General features: G+C 34.7%; 1 long non-coding RNA gene across 2 annotated transcripts; it reads left to right on the forward strand.

Annotated features, from left to right (window-relative positions):
• Positions 1-379: 379 nt before the first annotated feature.
• LOC148869209 (uncharacterized) lies at positions 380-11,577 on the forward strand. 2 transcript variants are annotated; one of them, XR_016107004.1, is made up of 5 exons: positions 380-512; positions 3,570-3,745; positions 3,880-3,934; positions 8,533-8,752; positions 11,313-11,577. It is a non-coding gene; the product is annotated as an uncharacterized LOC148869209 (long non-coding RNA). The 2 variants fall into 2 exon arrangements; XR_016107005.1 differs by having other exon boundaries at positions 402-512; positions 3,646-3,745.
• The last annotated feature ends 4,711 nt before the right edge of the window (positions 11,578-16,288 follow it).

Consider the following 16,288-nt stretch of genomic DNA (forward strand, 5'->3'; position numbering starts at 1 on the left):
TTTGCCGTTATAGAAGAGGTGCAAATTAACTAGGCTTTTCCTCCCCCTCGCCTCTTCCTCTTCCCACCCTCTCTGTCTCTCTCCTTTCTCAGTCGTCTCTTTCTATCTCTCAGTTTCAGTCACTCTTCAATCGATCTTATCTGTCACCCAGCAGGGCTACCAATTTTAAGTCTCTGCCTTGGTCATAGAGAATATGCCAACACTGGGAGTCTAGCGGGGATATCAATTGCTGAGTCAGATTGTATTACTGGGAAACGACAGTTAAAAGGCAAAGCTCTATTACTGAGAAAGGTGAAATCAGTACTGGGGTAAGAAAGGTGAAATCAGTACTGGGGTAATAGAGGGCTGCTCTTTCAATCTCTAGAACACGTTTTTATATCCAGAATTTATTGTTAGCGGACTTTATTTTCTGCAATTTCTTGTCTACAGTTAGGGATTTCGAATGTGATTGAGGCCATGGAGCTGGCTCCAGAACTTGTGTATCCTCTCTATGTGGTTGCTTGGTCAGATAGGTAAATGCTTTCTTTTGTTGCTGATTTGTTCAAGTCTAGAGGCAATAGTTAAGAGAGGTGAGGATCATGTAAGAAAGAAGGCTTCTGGTGCAAATTTAGATGATCCACAGCTTATAATCAGGATTGCTTTGCTATTTAATGTTATCTGATTCCATCTTCTAGTTTATAACTATCTCTGTTACTTTACTGAATATCAATGGTTCATGAAGTTACATCCTCTACCTTTTAGCTAGACAGGGGAACAGGGTGAACCACTTCGAAAAACAGCATAAGCTAATGTTGATTACAAAGAAGAAAACAAAACCAAAATAACCTTCAAACATATATATGAAAGAAACAGTGAAAACAATGGGAGAACAAGTTTGTACCTTGTAACCATAATGTACTGGAGTTCTACCGATTGCTTGGTATAAATAGATTGGGGGAGATCCAAGAGAAACTGATTGCAAGGTACTTAGCAGGTTGAGGATCTCCAATCATGATGTCTTGTGGATGAAAAATTCTGCCTCTGTTTCAGAAGCCAAAGTAAAAGCTCAATCAGTAGAAAAGATGTAGAAGCAGAGGATGCAGAATTTGGTTCTAATTTGATGAACACACAACTGCTTTATGCTCCAATTAATGGTTACTATGAACATTGAGACATAATATCTTTTTCACCAAGTACACTACTGATGCTGGTTTTTGTGCCAGACTTATTATAGATCCAGGCAGTTGAGTGATTGAGAACTCGTTAGCAAGGATCAGATTATGGATCTTGTTTTGTTTCTGTGTGAAGTGGCATCTAGATGGTTGTCGTGTTAGTAACTTTTTGAGAAAAAGGTAAAGTATAATTGTATTGATGTAAGTAAGGTCCCTTCACCCTTGTACGAAGAGAGTCTGTTCAGGTATGTGAAGAGTACCTCAAAAAAGGTCCACTTTCAAAAAATAACCTTCCAGAGTATCATCTTTGAAAACTTGAGATACAGAAACAAAACAGACTCTACCTTAGCAGCTGCAGTTGTTTTATTATTGCACTGGTTGGCAATCCAGGAGATGATGTATATTTGTATATGTTGCTTTTGATTTATTCTTGCTTGAACCTCAAAGTTCTTACATCTCATCTTTTACCCTTTTTTCCATTAATACATGTATATACATCTCATGTATAATTGTTTCCTGATTCTCTCTCTTGGTATTCCTTCAATTTTCTTTGCTTTACTCCTGCTTATTTTTTTGATAAGTAAAAAGATTTATTAATATAATTCAAAAGTTGCATATGGTACAAGCATCCCTTAGAAAGAAGCATGAGATGCAACCTCTTCTAAAATATAAAAAAAGTGCAGATTACAACTGAGCCCAAAATAAGTGTTCCCTTGAGACCCCTTTCTTAGATAATATATCAGCCAATGCATTAGCTGACCTCTCAACCCAATGAATGTTCACAGTCATATTCTTTGTCAACCATTTGTATTTCTTAATTGTATCACTAGCACCAAGATACATACAGACTCCAGATCCTCCAGATGTACTCCTTATTTTAAAACATCTTGATTTTAGAGCATCTCTCTATGTTTCTAATTTTGCATTCAATCCTAGACTTGCCAATCAAATGATCAATACTATGTCATCAGCAAAAACCATACATCATTGAATACCCTCCTATACATGCTTTGTCAGTTCATCCATGACTATTACAAACAAATACAGGGTAAGGGTTGATACTTGGTCAAGGCCCATGGTACAATGACAGTTAAGCACCATATTCATATCCTCAGGTTAATTTATCCATTTTGGGCACCTGTCTATTTCAAAATGGATCATATTATCTCCCTAGAGAGCTATAAATCATAACCCCTTTTTATTGCTGTTAATTGCCAGAAAGAAATTCATTCATGACTAGCATTGTTTTGTTGGAATTTACATGGCATACACCAAATATACATTACATGGTTAATTTCCAGGAAGACATTTTTTCCTGGATGCCATTGTTCTCCCTAATTTACATTACAAAGCACCATAGAAAGATGCATACTAATTTATTCTTATGCTTTTTTTTTTATAATCCCACATTTTAATCTATGGTTTCTGGACCATACTTGCAATGGGTGGCTGGGTGCAACCCATGACAGTGTATTTTTTTTCATAAATATACATACCTCTTGTGGTCTATTTACTGCAGGCAGTATTGGATCAACTGAAGCTTATGGTCCCTGTTATACTGAATTGTATTTTGAGGTCACTTGATGGTTCAAGTGCAGAATCAGGTCCAAATTATTTTAAGCAGTTAATCTAACATAGCATTTGATTTTTTTTTTTTTTGAGAGAGAGTGAGAAGATAAAGTATAGTATCATTGAGTGAAAGCCAAAAGGCATGTACAACAAGTTGCTGCACCCAGGGATTATACAGTAGCTGCCCATGCAGCCCTATACCCAAACCTTTTTCCCTCTTCTTTTTTCAGCCAAAAGTTTGCAAGTTTGTAGATTTTAGAAAAAAAAAAGGATGATAATGTGGAGGGAGAGCAGAGACTGCAAGGAAAAAGAGACCATGGAAGAAGGATAATTCCAAAAGACTGCTATAACCTGAATCTCAAAAAACATAAACTGATTTTTTTTTTTTTTTTTGAAAAATGGTCAAAATGGTTGTATTTAAATAGGTATAAGAGAGCGAGTAGCATATACAAAGGTGCTTATATGTGCACAAGAGCATATAAGCTGAAAATTATTCATTAGGAACTTAGCAGCATTTGTAGGATTCTCACAAATACTGAATTTATATTCTCTTGTGAGAAAGTAGGTAGATGTGTTTAGAAGAGAAGTGCTTTCATCAATATTTGACATTGCCAACAGTTTTACAACCATCCTACAATACTATGTTTTCAATATTTTATCTTTACATTTATTAAATTGAATGGTCTGTTATCACTTGTCTCATTAACCAGGGTATTGCCCCTGGTGATCCCTATCATTTTTATGGTGCAACCCCCTCATGTTGGATCATTACGGAACTGTGAGGAGATGATTGTCAACTTTTTGTTGTTAATCCAGTTTGAAGTTACTTTTTTTACTTGTATCTCTCAGAAATCAAGTCTTCTTTACCTTCATTGAAGTGGGACTATATTAGCTAGCTAAGGGCACTGAACCTGAGATCTGGCAGGGCACAGCTGGGAAGGTTGATGCCTTTGTTCCTGGAATAGGGACTGGGGGTACAATAACAAGGACGGAAATTTCTCAACAAGCAAAACCCTGAGATTAAGGTTAGTATTTCAGTTAATTTTGAATGAATTTTCTGAAAACAGATCATATCTAATGAAATTGCTTACCTGTTTATTTTTCTCTGAGCAAACATGTTTACTTCCTTTTTGTGAAATGTATTTTTGTTCCTTTTTAGATTTATGTGTAGAATGAACCAGCTGAAAGTGTGGTTCTTTCTGGAGGCAAGCCTGGTAAGTTATCTATTTATTCTTTTTGTCTTGTGAGAATATTGCCTCTTCAGGTTTGGAGGTTTTATGATGTGCTAATTAGTAGTTTTTTTCTTGGAGCTCACAACTTTCTATCTTGACAAGCCTGCCCCATATATTTTGGAACCTGTCGCTGGATTATTTCCACAGCTACTATTTGCTTCATTAAAAATTAAAAATCATGATTTTGTTATTTTCTCTTTCATGTATGTCCTAAAGAATATTTTAAAGTATTAGCAGTTCCCATTATTGATACTTTTATATGTCTTAGGCAATTTTTGAAAATGCAGAGGCATGATGCGAGGTGTTCCACTACCTAGAGGTGCAAGGCGTGGTTTAGAACGTAAGAGGTATAAGCCTTCTTAAGTGGAGGAGGGCCAAGAGGAAGAAAGAAGAGGAAGGGGGATCTTATTTTTTCTTTATTTTTAATAAAAATCCTTTATATTAAGAAGAATAAAGATGCATAGCACTAGTTGAAAGAGAGGGGGGGGGGGTCTTATAGGCCCTTGTAGAGAGAGATATCTTCCATGCTCTTTTAAGCGAGGTTTTCGCTGTCATCTAGACAAGATAAAGTACTAAAGAAAATTAAACCTTATTGATCAAAAAGAAACTTAAACCTTCACTCCTTCACTTGGTTTTGAAAAAATAATAAGCAATCCTAGTCGAAGGTTGCATTAGATCTACAAACCAAAATAGGCTTCAGTGCCATTAATCTCGTTATTGGTGATCAAGGGTCCATTTGGTTCATAGGAATAGGGGTCTGAATCAGAATTGGAATTTCTTGTCATATGGTTGGGTGGAATCAAAATTTGATTACCATTCTGGGCAGAATGGCATTCTGAATGGCCATTACTATCCCCCTGTGAATGGGAATCCCATTCCAGTTGGTTAAAAAAAGGCATATGACTAAACCCCCAATCAAGGTTCAACAGGCCGATTATGCCGCCGGTTGGGGTGTATTGGCCTGTACCATGCAGTGCTTTTATTTTTTTATTTTTTTAGTTTTTTTTTCGAACTGGCCTAGAAGGGTCAGTTTAAGGCCTGTCTACCCCCTGAACCAGGTCCGACCCCAAAACACCCACTTTAGGGGCGTATTGGGAGGCCATCGATACGAATATATGATATGTGGCCCGTACATATTGATACTTTGAACCTTGCCCCCAACCCTTCTCTATACCCGATTCCAAGTCTCCAGCCTTCCCTCCCTTGATCTCGTGGCACCCCTTCTTCTTTCTCTCCTCTCTCTCTCACTCTTCTTTTTTTTTTTCCTTCGTCCCCTGTTTTCCGCTGCAACTAAACAGACTACCACTCCCTTGATCTCTTGCTACTAAAGCTGCTGAATGATTAATAAAATTTGTTATATTTTAGGTGAGTAGATCAGTAATGGGAGTTTATATTGAAGATAAGTTATATTTTAGGTGGACGCGGCTGGGTGATCAATTTGTCATGGAGTTGGGTGGAAGCTTTGTCGAATTGGGCTAATTGCAGGAACAATTTTGGATAGGTGGCTGGAATGGGCCTAAGCAAACTGGAACCAGACTGTAAAGCTGTTAGCTTGTTATTTTGAGATTTAGTTACCAAACAAAATAGTCTAGATGGAACTTGGAAGAGTTTTAATAATCCATAAACAAGTGAAAATAGAAGTGATAAGTTGGTAAAAGTGGTTTGAAATATACGATAAACGGAACAAAAGGCTGGTTAGAGTTCCAAGAGGGGTCATAGGGATTTGGAATGTTAAAGATATAGTCTTTGATACTTTGTTATTGTTAGAGTCGACATCCCAAGGGTATTTGAGTCATTTCAGAATAGTTTATTATAGTGTGTTTTGTTTTTTAGGTTTGAGATTGCATAGTGTCCCATACTTAAAGAAGGGCACAAAGGTCATTGTACTTTGTGTGTGGAAATATATATATATATATATATATATATATATATATATATATATATATATATATATATATATATATATATATATATATATATATATATATTATTATGGTCGGCTGGGCTATTTGATTTTTTTCTCTCAATTAGAGAGAGCAGCCGAACCATCTCCTCATCATCTTCTTCTCTCTCTCTCATCTTTTTCTTCTCTATTTTCCCTTTATTTCAGAAAGGAAATCAGGTCTAATCGAATATCTAACAGTTATCAGTATTTCACTTTTGGTAAGTAAACAAAGGAGCCACTAAGAGAAAAGAGAGGAAACAAGAAAGTGCCCTTACTAAGTCTTTCTATTCTTGGAGTCACCCTCTATGTACTCTCTTTGTGACTACATTATGGAACTAAGTTGCATAGTGTGGGAATAAGACACTTTGATTTCTTCAATCTGATTTGCAGCTCTACTGCCATCCCACATAGCCGGTTAGTGGGTCAGGGGGCATAATTCTGGAATCTAGAAGTTCAAGGGGCCTTTTATTGCAAAACAAAGTTCAAGGGTTACCACCCCCATACACAGGGTGGCTATCTTTAATTTACTCTAAAAAATTTATAAAAAATTAAAAAGGCTACAAGAGAGGGTGAAGAGATTTCACCAACAAAACATCAAAAACATATATACAAGGGAATAGGAGTGGATTCGAGCCGAGCTGAAACAAATAGTACGAGGCTTGAGCTCGACTCACCAAGGTAGTACAAGGCTCGAGCTTGGCTCAAGCTTGAACCTTGAGCTCGAGCTCAATTTGAGAAAAATGTTTTATAAAAATAAAAAATTATATATAAAAAATACTTTTTATTTGATATTCAAAAAATTAAGAATTATAATATTTTTATTATATATATATATATATATATATATATATATATTATTTTCTATAATTATATATATTTATGATTTTCAAAACCAGACTAGACCGAACGGTCGGACCAGAAAAATTGGGAACCGGTCAGGTGGCCGGTTTCGTTTTCCCCAAAAATCGGATTTCCCCCCAAAACCGTTGATTTTGGTCATCGAACCGCTAAACCAAGCGGCTAACCTTTCAGATGGTTTTGACTGCTTTTTATTTTTTTAATATTTTTATTTTCTTATCAAAACGGGTCGAATGTTCGGTTCAAACGGTTGGACTATTCGACCCAATAATCGGACCCCTGACCGGTTCAGCCACCAGGTCGGTTTTAAAAATCATGTATCTATTCGAGTTCAACTCGATTAATAAATAAGCCTATAAATTGAACTCGAACTTAACTCGAAACTCGATTGAAACCGAACTTTTTACAAGCTGAAATTGAATATACAAATAGCTCGTAAAGAGGTCGGCTCATGCCACCCCTACAAGGGAGAAATACTGTCACTTGCAACTATTCATTGAAAAAAAAAAAATATATATATATATATATATATATATATATATATATATATATATATATATATATATATACAGCATACAAGCTAGGACTGATAGGACTCCCATAAACGAGATCTGAGATCTTTTCTAGAAAAATCATCAAACTCCATTGGGGTCTTTGGCTTTTAAGTGGAAGCTTATTGGTTCCACTTTAAAAAATAAATAAATACAACATACAAGCGGAAGCTTCTAAACGGGTCTTTGGCTTTAGACAGCCCAAACATAACTGCCCAACATAACCTTCAACATCTTCACATACATAATGGTCCTTAAATGTTCCCTTTGAAGAAACTCAAGTACCTCCATCCTCAAAGAAGTATGCATGGTTGCATATGCACTTATCTTGTCAAAATGACATATTGGATGTTTAGATTATCTAAGGCAAATCTTTTTATTATTTTTCTTTTGAAGGTAGCAATTGATGTCAAGCATGTCTTATGACTAGCCCTCTAATCTCTAGTAGTAGGTTCAGTGATAAGTCCCGCAATTAGAAGTAATATTAAATATATAACCCAATAAAGTATAGGGCCCATTTGGCAATTCTGATAGTCAAAAGACGTATTGAGCTTTTGACATAAGATTTGGGCAGCCCAAAGACCGTTAGGTAGATACATGTTTTTCCGTGTGTCATTTCAGGTCTTTCTACACGAGATTAAAACGCAAAAGACGCAAGAAGCTTCATTTGGAGCTTCTCGAAATCAATCCAAAATAAGCTTCTCTCATCTTTTTGGTGTCCCATCTTTTGGCCGCTAGATCTTCCATGTGCAAATGGAAACAGACTGATTTTCAGTCTTCCTAATTTGTAAGCAACTGAAAGACTGCTCAAAAAGACATGCCAAATGGGCCCTAAGTATCTATGTAGCTATTGCCAATGTGAATAATTTAACTATGGGTTCAGTTTAACAAACTAAACTGGATCAGAAAATCTGTCAAGTTATAATTGCAAATCTATGTAAAAGTAATAAATATTAAAAAAATAACAGAGTAAAAAAATAACCTTTAAATATTATGCCAAAATAACTAGATACTTAAAAAAAATAACCTTTAAATATTGTGCGGGGTTTGTTGTTTATAGTCTAATTTATTGTCGGTAAGGTCTGATCCAGCTAGATATCTGATAGATCCCAAGTGGATCAATTTATTCCAAATTGATTAAGTGGGTTTTATTACTTATAAATTCTTTTTTATTTTAGACAACTAGATGGTTAATGTTTTAAAGATACTTGGATGATTCAATGCAGATATCCCTAATGAGACAGTCAAGACAGAGGATTCTCGTATCATCTTGGATCAAGATAGGATCAATGTCACAAAGTAAAGTGCTACGTGGAAATACACCTAGAGGATCAATAGTGTCGAAACCCGATACATTTCAGATATGGGTACTTCATTCATATAGAAGACTTCATTTGACACTGCAGTTAGCTGTTAGTCCTGACTTTTTGATTAAGGGCCTGTTTGGTAAGTCTTTTTTAGAAGATCTTCTTATAGCTTTAACAGTCAAAAGATGCATTGAGTTTTTGACATAAAATCTAGGCAGCTCGAAGACCGTTTAGCAGATGCGCATCTTTTCGTGCATTGTTTTGGGTCTTTCTGCGCGAGATTAAAATGTGAAAAACACAACAAGCTTCATTTGGAGCTTTCCAAAATCAGCTCAAAATGGGCTTTTCACGTCTTTTCGGCATCCCGTCTTTTGGCGGTTAGATCTTCTGTGTGCCAAACGGAAATAGACCGATTTTTTGTCTTCTCAGCTTATAAATAGTCAAAAGACCACGTGGAAAGACACGCCAAATGGGTCCTAAGTTATCAAAGTTGATCTTTGTTGCTGTCAAGAATGGGGTCGAGGGCAACAGGGTAAATATACTTCCTTAGCCGAGGCCAATGTGTCCAACCTGAGAGTAAGAAATCACGTTCCTTACCTTGGAAGTGGTTGGAGGTGGTTGGCAGTGGGCGGCCAGGATTGCATCCGGCGGGTGCTACTTAGCACCATCCCAGGCCTTGCCATATGCGCCCATATCAATCTTTATTTGGGTGGAAGTGTTGGGCAAATTAGGACTTCCTCGTAATCCAACCCGCATTGGCATGGGTCCTAATAAATAAAGAAACCAACAACCATCACCATCTCTAGGACCAGAAGATTTGAGTACCAAAAGTCACACATATTCAACTAAACTGAAAAAACGAAAAGAAAAAGTAACCATGTCTGAGCTGCATTGGTTCTGAGCCTTCAACTCTGATGGACCGGGTCTTGATCCCATAACTCTACACCCTTCCACTGTGGGCAGCCAGATATCATCGCAGATAGAGATGTTCTAGATATTGGCTTGATCTCCAGCAATCTTTTTTTCTATATAATTGTTGGAAAGATGTTCTAGATATTGGCTTGATCCGTATATAATTGTGTTTGGATGAATGTAACCATATAATTTGAATTTCTTCTTATTTTTTTACTTATTTATTATCATCTCGAAAAAAAAAAAAAACCGATTAGCCAAAGTTTACAGAAGAAGACTACTGCCAGCATATTTTAACCCAAAGCCCAAAGAGGCCTCATTTAATCATTTCCACACCTCTTCAATCTCCATTATGAATCAGATTATATCCCTAGATGACTATTTGGTAAGAAAGCATTACTATGTTTTCCCTCATTTCTTTTTCCTATCTTTGTGTCTATGCATGTATATAAAAAGTTGAAGGATATTTTTTGGTAGGTTTTAAGGAGGATGAATAATTTCTAGTCGCCTCCTTTTGCCATCTGAATATCTACAATTTATTCATTGACAATGAGTACTTGCCATCTACAATTTTAAAATGAATACTTGTCATCTGGGATGGGATTCTAGGGAAATTAAATGACTTCCTCTTATGGTTGTGCTGCGTGGAAGGGAATTGGGAAACCCTAGCTGTATTTAAGAAAGGAATTAAATATAGCATTGGAGAGGGCAACAAATTCAGAAATTGGACTGGTGTATGGTATAGGGCTTTGAAGAAGTGCTTTCCTGAGCTATAGAATATAGCTTAGGACCAGTGTTTTAAAAGCGCAAGGCGCAAAAAAGGCGTAGGGGTGAATTTGCACTAGAGGCACACACCTTTTTAAAGCAAAGCATAAAAAATTAAAAAAATATATATTAAACATAACATTAATAAAAATATAAACTTTAATTTTTAAAATAAGTGCTTTAAAAACACCTATTATCTAAAATTAAAATACATAAACATAACATGTAAAGCATATTCAAATGTGAATTTAAAAATAAAATCAAACATATAAAACATTTTCAAACATATAAAACCCACAATATCTTTTTTTCCTCAATTGCATTAGTTAAAATAGCTAGTGTTATGTAAAACATATTATATTCCTGATTCAATGAGCCATCTTTGTGCCACGCCTTTCAAGGCAATCCCAACACAACTCAAGTACAGTAATAACAAAGCATTGAAAGGCTATAAAAGTGAAATACTAATAAATATTTGATCATAAAATAGATAGAAAGCCGATGAAAAAAAGAGTAAAGATACTCTTTTCCAAATATAGTTTTGTTTCTCAAAATTGTAATAAAAGTCTCTTTCTCTTTCTCTTATAGATTACAATGCCCACTAACTCACCCAAGGCTGACCATGCCCACCTCAATCCCTTGGGCCCAGTCTATCCTGTTATGATCATCTTTACTTAAAGTGCTCTTATTTGGTTTTTCTTTTCTTTTAAAATTTAACTTAAAAATAAATAAACACCATGCATATGTGTATATGCATGCTATATGTCTAATTTAAAGCAACAAACTTTAGAACTGGAATTAATTGAGTATTGTCTATTTTTGTCCCTTTTCCAATTTAGGTTCAGTTTGGAAAGAGTGCAAATGCAAATATGTACAGTGTAAATACATACAAAATAATACAAAATCTAAGGTTTTACACTCTATATATTTGCATTTGTACTCCTTCCAAACTAAGCCTTAATGTATAATTTGATGTGTATGGTGCAAAATTTAATTTTTATACTTATTTTCTTTGTTTTCAGGTTGAACTAATACAAGAGTGATAAAAGGCATGGTCGAAGATATTGGAAATCAATATTTTATATTTTTTGTAGCTTTTTATTATACTTTTCCCATTCTTGTATGATTATCTTTTCATCATAAATAAACTTTACCTTACCTCTTTTCAAAAAAAAAAATTGCTATATGCTATAAGAATTTGATATTTTTTTATAACATTAATGTATGGAAGTCACATTTAGATATATACTTTTATCTTTAATTAATAATATTAATTTTTTTTAATTTTATTTGCAATCTTGGTGTAATGTTAAAATTGAACAGGTTTTTTTATGTAATTATGTTACATAGGTTGGATAAATGGATATATTCGTTCCTTTATATTAAAAGCAGGTTTATAGCAATAGATATAATCGCCGCTAATTTATGCAAATTTTCTTTTAGTGGTGGATATCTATCAATATATACTACAACACACATCTATAGCGATGGTTATATCTGCCATTATATACGTGATGGGAACAAGGTATGGTACATGGGTTTGGGGTATGGGATAGGGTATGCGAAACCAACCCTGCCCTGCCATGTTGCCATTCCTATTACTTGGGTTTATTCTCTCCGGTGTTTTTAACCCATGCTCAAACTGGTTAATCCATACCCAACCATATTTTCAGGTCCATTTGAGTCGTTAGTTGATTCAATCTGATTGAACTATTTGATCTGATCAGTAGATCTGGGTTAAACATTTAACCCAACTCAATAACTCAATCTTGAAGTTTTTGACCATCAATAAAGTCTCCCCTGAACTTTTTGACACAGTTGCAATAAGTGGACGCCCTTTATTAAAATCCTCTAACAAGATGCATGAAAAATATTCAAAATACTCATGCATAAGGTTCAAAGGATCAATACGTATTGGCCGGTATCAGTCAATACGTATCGTGCCAATGGCTTCCCGATATTCCCCTCCAGGGATTGTATCGGGTCAGACACTGGTTCAGAGGGTAGTCGGGCCTTAAACCAACCCCTCTGAACTGATTACAAAAAAAAAAAATAAATAAAGTACCGATATACCTTAGAACTTTGCCTATGCAATTACCATTAAGGCTGATTTCTACAGGAAAAAAAAAACAGTACAAACTATATAAACAACAAAAAATAGAGTATTTAAAGTTGCAGTTTTACCTTTGAGCGATTGATTTGAAGGCAAATTTAGAAAATAAATAAATTTCAGAAAAGAGATTGAAAGGTTTGGGCTAGTGATTCGTACGAAGAAAAATTTTGAAAAATAAACATTTTGGTTAAAAGTAACCATATAGATATTTTCGACATTTTCATAACTCTGTTTAGAGGATTCTAACAAAGGAAGTCTACTTGCAACTATGTCAAAAAAATTATCAAACTTTAGGAGAGGTTTTAGCAATTTACCCTAATTCTTATTTTCCATACTTATTTTTGTATTTAATAAAAATATATTAATATTAAATTTATCTAAATTTTTACTACAATTTTACATTTTTATATTTTTATTATATAAGTTATGACATCCACATTGACCCATTCAGTCCAAAAAGTTGAAGCATGGTTACATTTCCAATCGCTTTTAGGGTTCAACAATTGAAATACCAATGTCAGCTAAATAGACTGCAGATTCCTTGCTTTTCAATTGCTGAATTCTCTAAACCGGTCCCCCATCATGATTTGTATTTTTTTGGAGGCTAAGGACATTGGGCAGGTACTTAAATTCTGAAAAAAGAAAAATCTTATTAAATGTTCAGCAACTTTAGGGGTAAAAAGGAGAACACGGTCAGTATGGTCATCTCTGCCCATGTCCATGGTCCCCTTCTATGATGGCGAGGAGTTGTCCTTCCCTCAATTTAATTCACCAGGATACAGTGAATGGAGATGCATGTACCTAGTCTACAACTGATGCTTAAATTCGTTTACCTGAAAAAAGAAAGCAAAGAATTCCACCTTTTTTTTTCTGTTTTCTCTCTCTGTGACAATAATTAAAAAGGGGAAAAAACGGGAAAAATGTTTTAAAAGTGTCTAGCTAATTAGGTAAATCACAAGTTTGAGTGTGGATGCAAGCCGTCTCCTGCTGGTTGTAGGGGAGATGGATCAAATCTCTCCTGCACCAAGATTGGTGGGGTAAGAGGTTTGGCGGATGGACTACTCTTATTGTATAATCTCATGAAGCCCAAAGGAAAAGAAAAAGAAAAGAAAAAGTGTTCTCTACCATGTGATACATGCTTTAACCTGGGCCTAGGTATTTTCGTGTGTCATTAACAATGTAATCAGACTCCAACCAGGCAGAAATCCATTCACTTGGCCATAGTCTTACTGTTTAAATGAGCTAGGTAATTCATTCGGACTGTAAAAATTGAGGCCAGATCTACTGCCATAAGATGTTATAAATACAGATTCCAATATGATCCATAGCTGCACATCTCAAATATGATTCATACTTGTATGTTGTTACCAACTGAGGGCTGACTTGTTGTTGTGTTAGTTGGTTTGTTCCAGTGCTGATGTGGAATCAAATCCTCCAATCAATACTTTGGGGAAAAAGGGGTCAGGGGAAGTTATTAATCATGTTGAATATCAAAAAAACATACTTTTATATTGTCATTGATGGGGTTATTCTTTTCAGACAATAAAATCATTCACATTGTTGAACACCCGCTTCTGTTGTACAAGTGTTTTTTTATTAAATTGCTGAAACTTCCCCTGAAATTTCTGATTATTGTTCAAACTTTCCCTGAAGTTTGATAGTTGCAATCACCTCTCCTAAACTTTCTAACATAATTGCGAATAAACCCCTTTTGTTAGAAACCTGTAAAAAGAGGTATACAGATGTCCAAAATACTCATGCAGTTACTTTTGATCAATATGTTTCTTTTCCAAATTTTCTCTTCATATGAATCGCTAAGCTAAATCCTTCCAATCTCTTTTCTAAAATTGATTTTTTTTTCCAAATTTGTCTTCATATCAATCGCTCAAAAGTAAAGCTGCAACTTAATTTAACTTCTTTATTTTTTATTGTTTATAAAGTTTATATTATTATTTTTCTATAGAAACCAACCTCAATAGAAATTGCATAAATATTTTGGACATTTTTGTGTCTCTTGTTAGAGGATTCTAACAAAGTGGGTCTACTTGAAACTGTGTTAGAAAGTTCAGGAAACGTAATTGCAATTACCAAACTTTAGGGGAGGTTTCAGTAATTTACCCTTTTTTTGTAACATTATAAGTTAGTTCAGGTTGGTCTAGCAAATTTAGCAATTTTGCATTTCAATTTGCTGAATTGAATGGATTTGATTGAGCTTCATCTTGGTTCTTGCACCGGGATTCACCGGCCAACCTATGAATCATAAATTGTGAAATGTGAATCAAATGTAAATAAAAATGAACCATTAAACTTTTTTTAGCCCCAAAATTTACCAGGTGGAGGGGCAGCACCTTACACTTTATTATCCATTATCAAAAGGAAGGTAAACAAGAATAAGGGAGGACATAGCCCGCCTTGCCCCTAATCCAATAAAATACAAACACTCCCTCACAAAAACCCTATTTGTTTTGTTGGTTAGATTATGGGGTTTTGATTGAAGCTGTTGAAAAGCACCCCTAAGAAAAAGCATAAAGAATATAGCGCCTAAAGCATTACCACGTTTGTTTAAGTGGTTGAGACCTGGGAGGGATGAATAAATAATCCAGACAAATAATATATATATATATATATAGTCCTGATATGGCCCGGGCTCATGTAAATCAACTTAGTAGTTATCTCTACTTAAACATTCACTTGAAATGAGATGGGATCCATATTAATAATAATTAATGACCTATCTTTTTAATTTAATTTTGTAATTCAAATAAAAATTTAGAACCAATTTCTCGTGTTTACATTGTTTACATAGCAGTCTTGTATTAGAAATATCTCCTCATGAAAAATAACATACAAAGATAGTTCCAATGCACAGTATAAAAGGCTGTGCAACAGTGTGAATACAGTCTTATTGTGAGCACTGAAACGAATCTCACTATAAAAAATTAAAGATGCTCACATAAGTAAAATAGAAATCATCAAAATAATTAAATAAAATGGGTCATTAATTACAACTTAAACCTAATTTGATCTTCTAAATTAAACAAAAATTCAATCCAAATTTCCACATTAGCAATTAACCCAAACAAAATAATAGATGTGATTGTCGCAGGGGTGCTCATTAACTAGTCTCATCTCATGTAACTTGATAGTTGCAACCATTCATGAGACAGGTGCAAGTTTTATTCAATTTGATCTGATAACTTAAAGAATCTGATTTTCGAATTTGATTCGATTTATTAGTATTAGAAAGATATTCAAATCCAACTCTTACTTGATCGAATTTGAATTCGATTCCGATCAGACCCAACTTATTTGCAGCCTTACCACCACACATTCCCAGCTTGGTTTTATTCTCCAGGTAGTAAAAATAAATTCGGATCTGCAGACCACAAGATCTATAACCGCACATCAGGAACTTATCTCCTACTTTATTTTGTCAGTCCTAATGTACGGTTGTAGCATCTTTTGACCAGGATGTAGCGGTGTTTTGTGGTCAGACGGACCATTATTAAGGGGGTGTTGGACAAAATGTAGCTAAAGTTAAAACTATTTTGCGTTTGAAAAGATGTAAATGAAGTGTAAATCTGGATTTAAGGTAAATTTGCATTTTGATTTACTTTTGTTTGTGTTTGGCAACATTACATTTATGTATTGACAACTGACAGAAAATATATTTTTTAATGTATATTTACATTAATAATAAGATATAAAAATACATCAATAAAAAAGAAGTAAATTTGCATTCAAGTGGGTTTTTAATAAAAAAGGCAATCATGTTTGCATCCATTGCAGCTAAAGTATGTTTGCTAAGAAGATAAATTTGTCACTTCAAAACCATATTTATTTGCATTGTTTCCAAATGCAGCCTAAAAATTGCTATGTCTCAGT

This window comes from Nelumbo lutea, chromosome 2 (assembly GCF_056320005.1).
Source record: "Nelumbo lutea isolate HS-2025 chromosome 2, American lotus-T2T, whole genome shotgun sequence".
Taxonomy (NCBI): Eukaryota; Viridiplantae; Streptophyta; class Magnoliopsida; order Proteales; family Nelumbonaceae; genus Nelumbo; species Nelumbo lutea.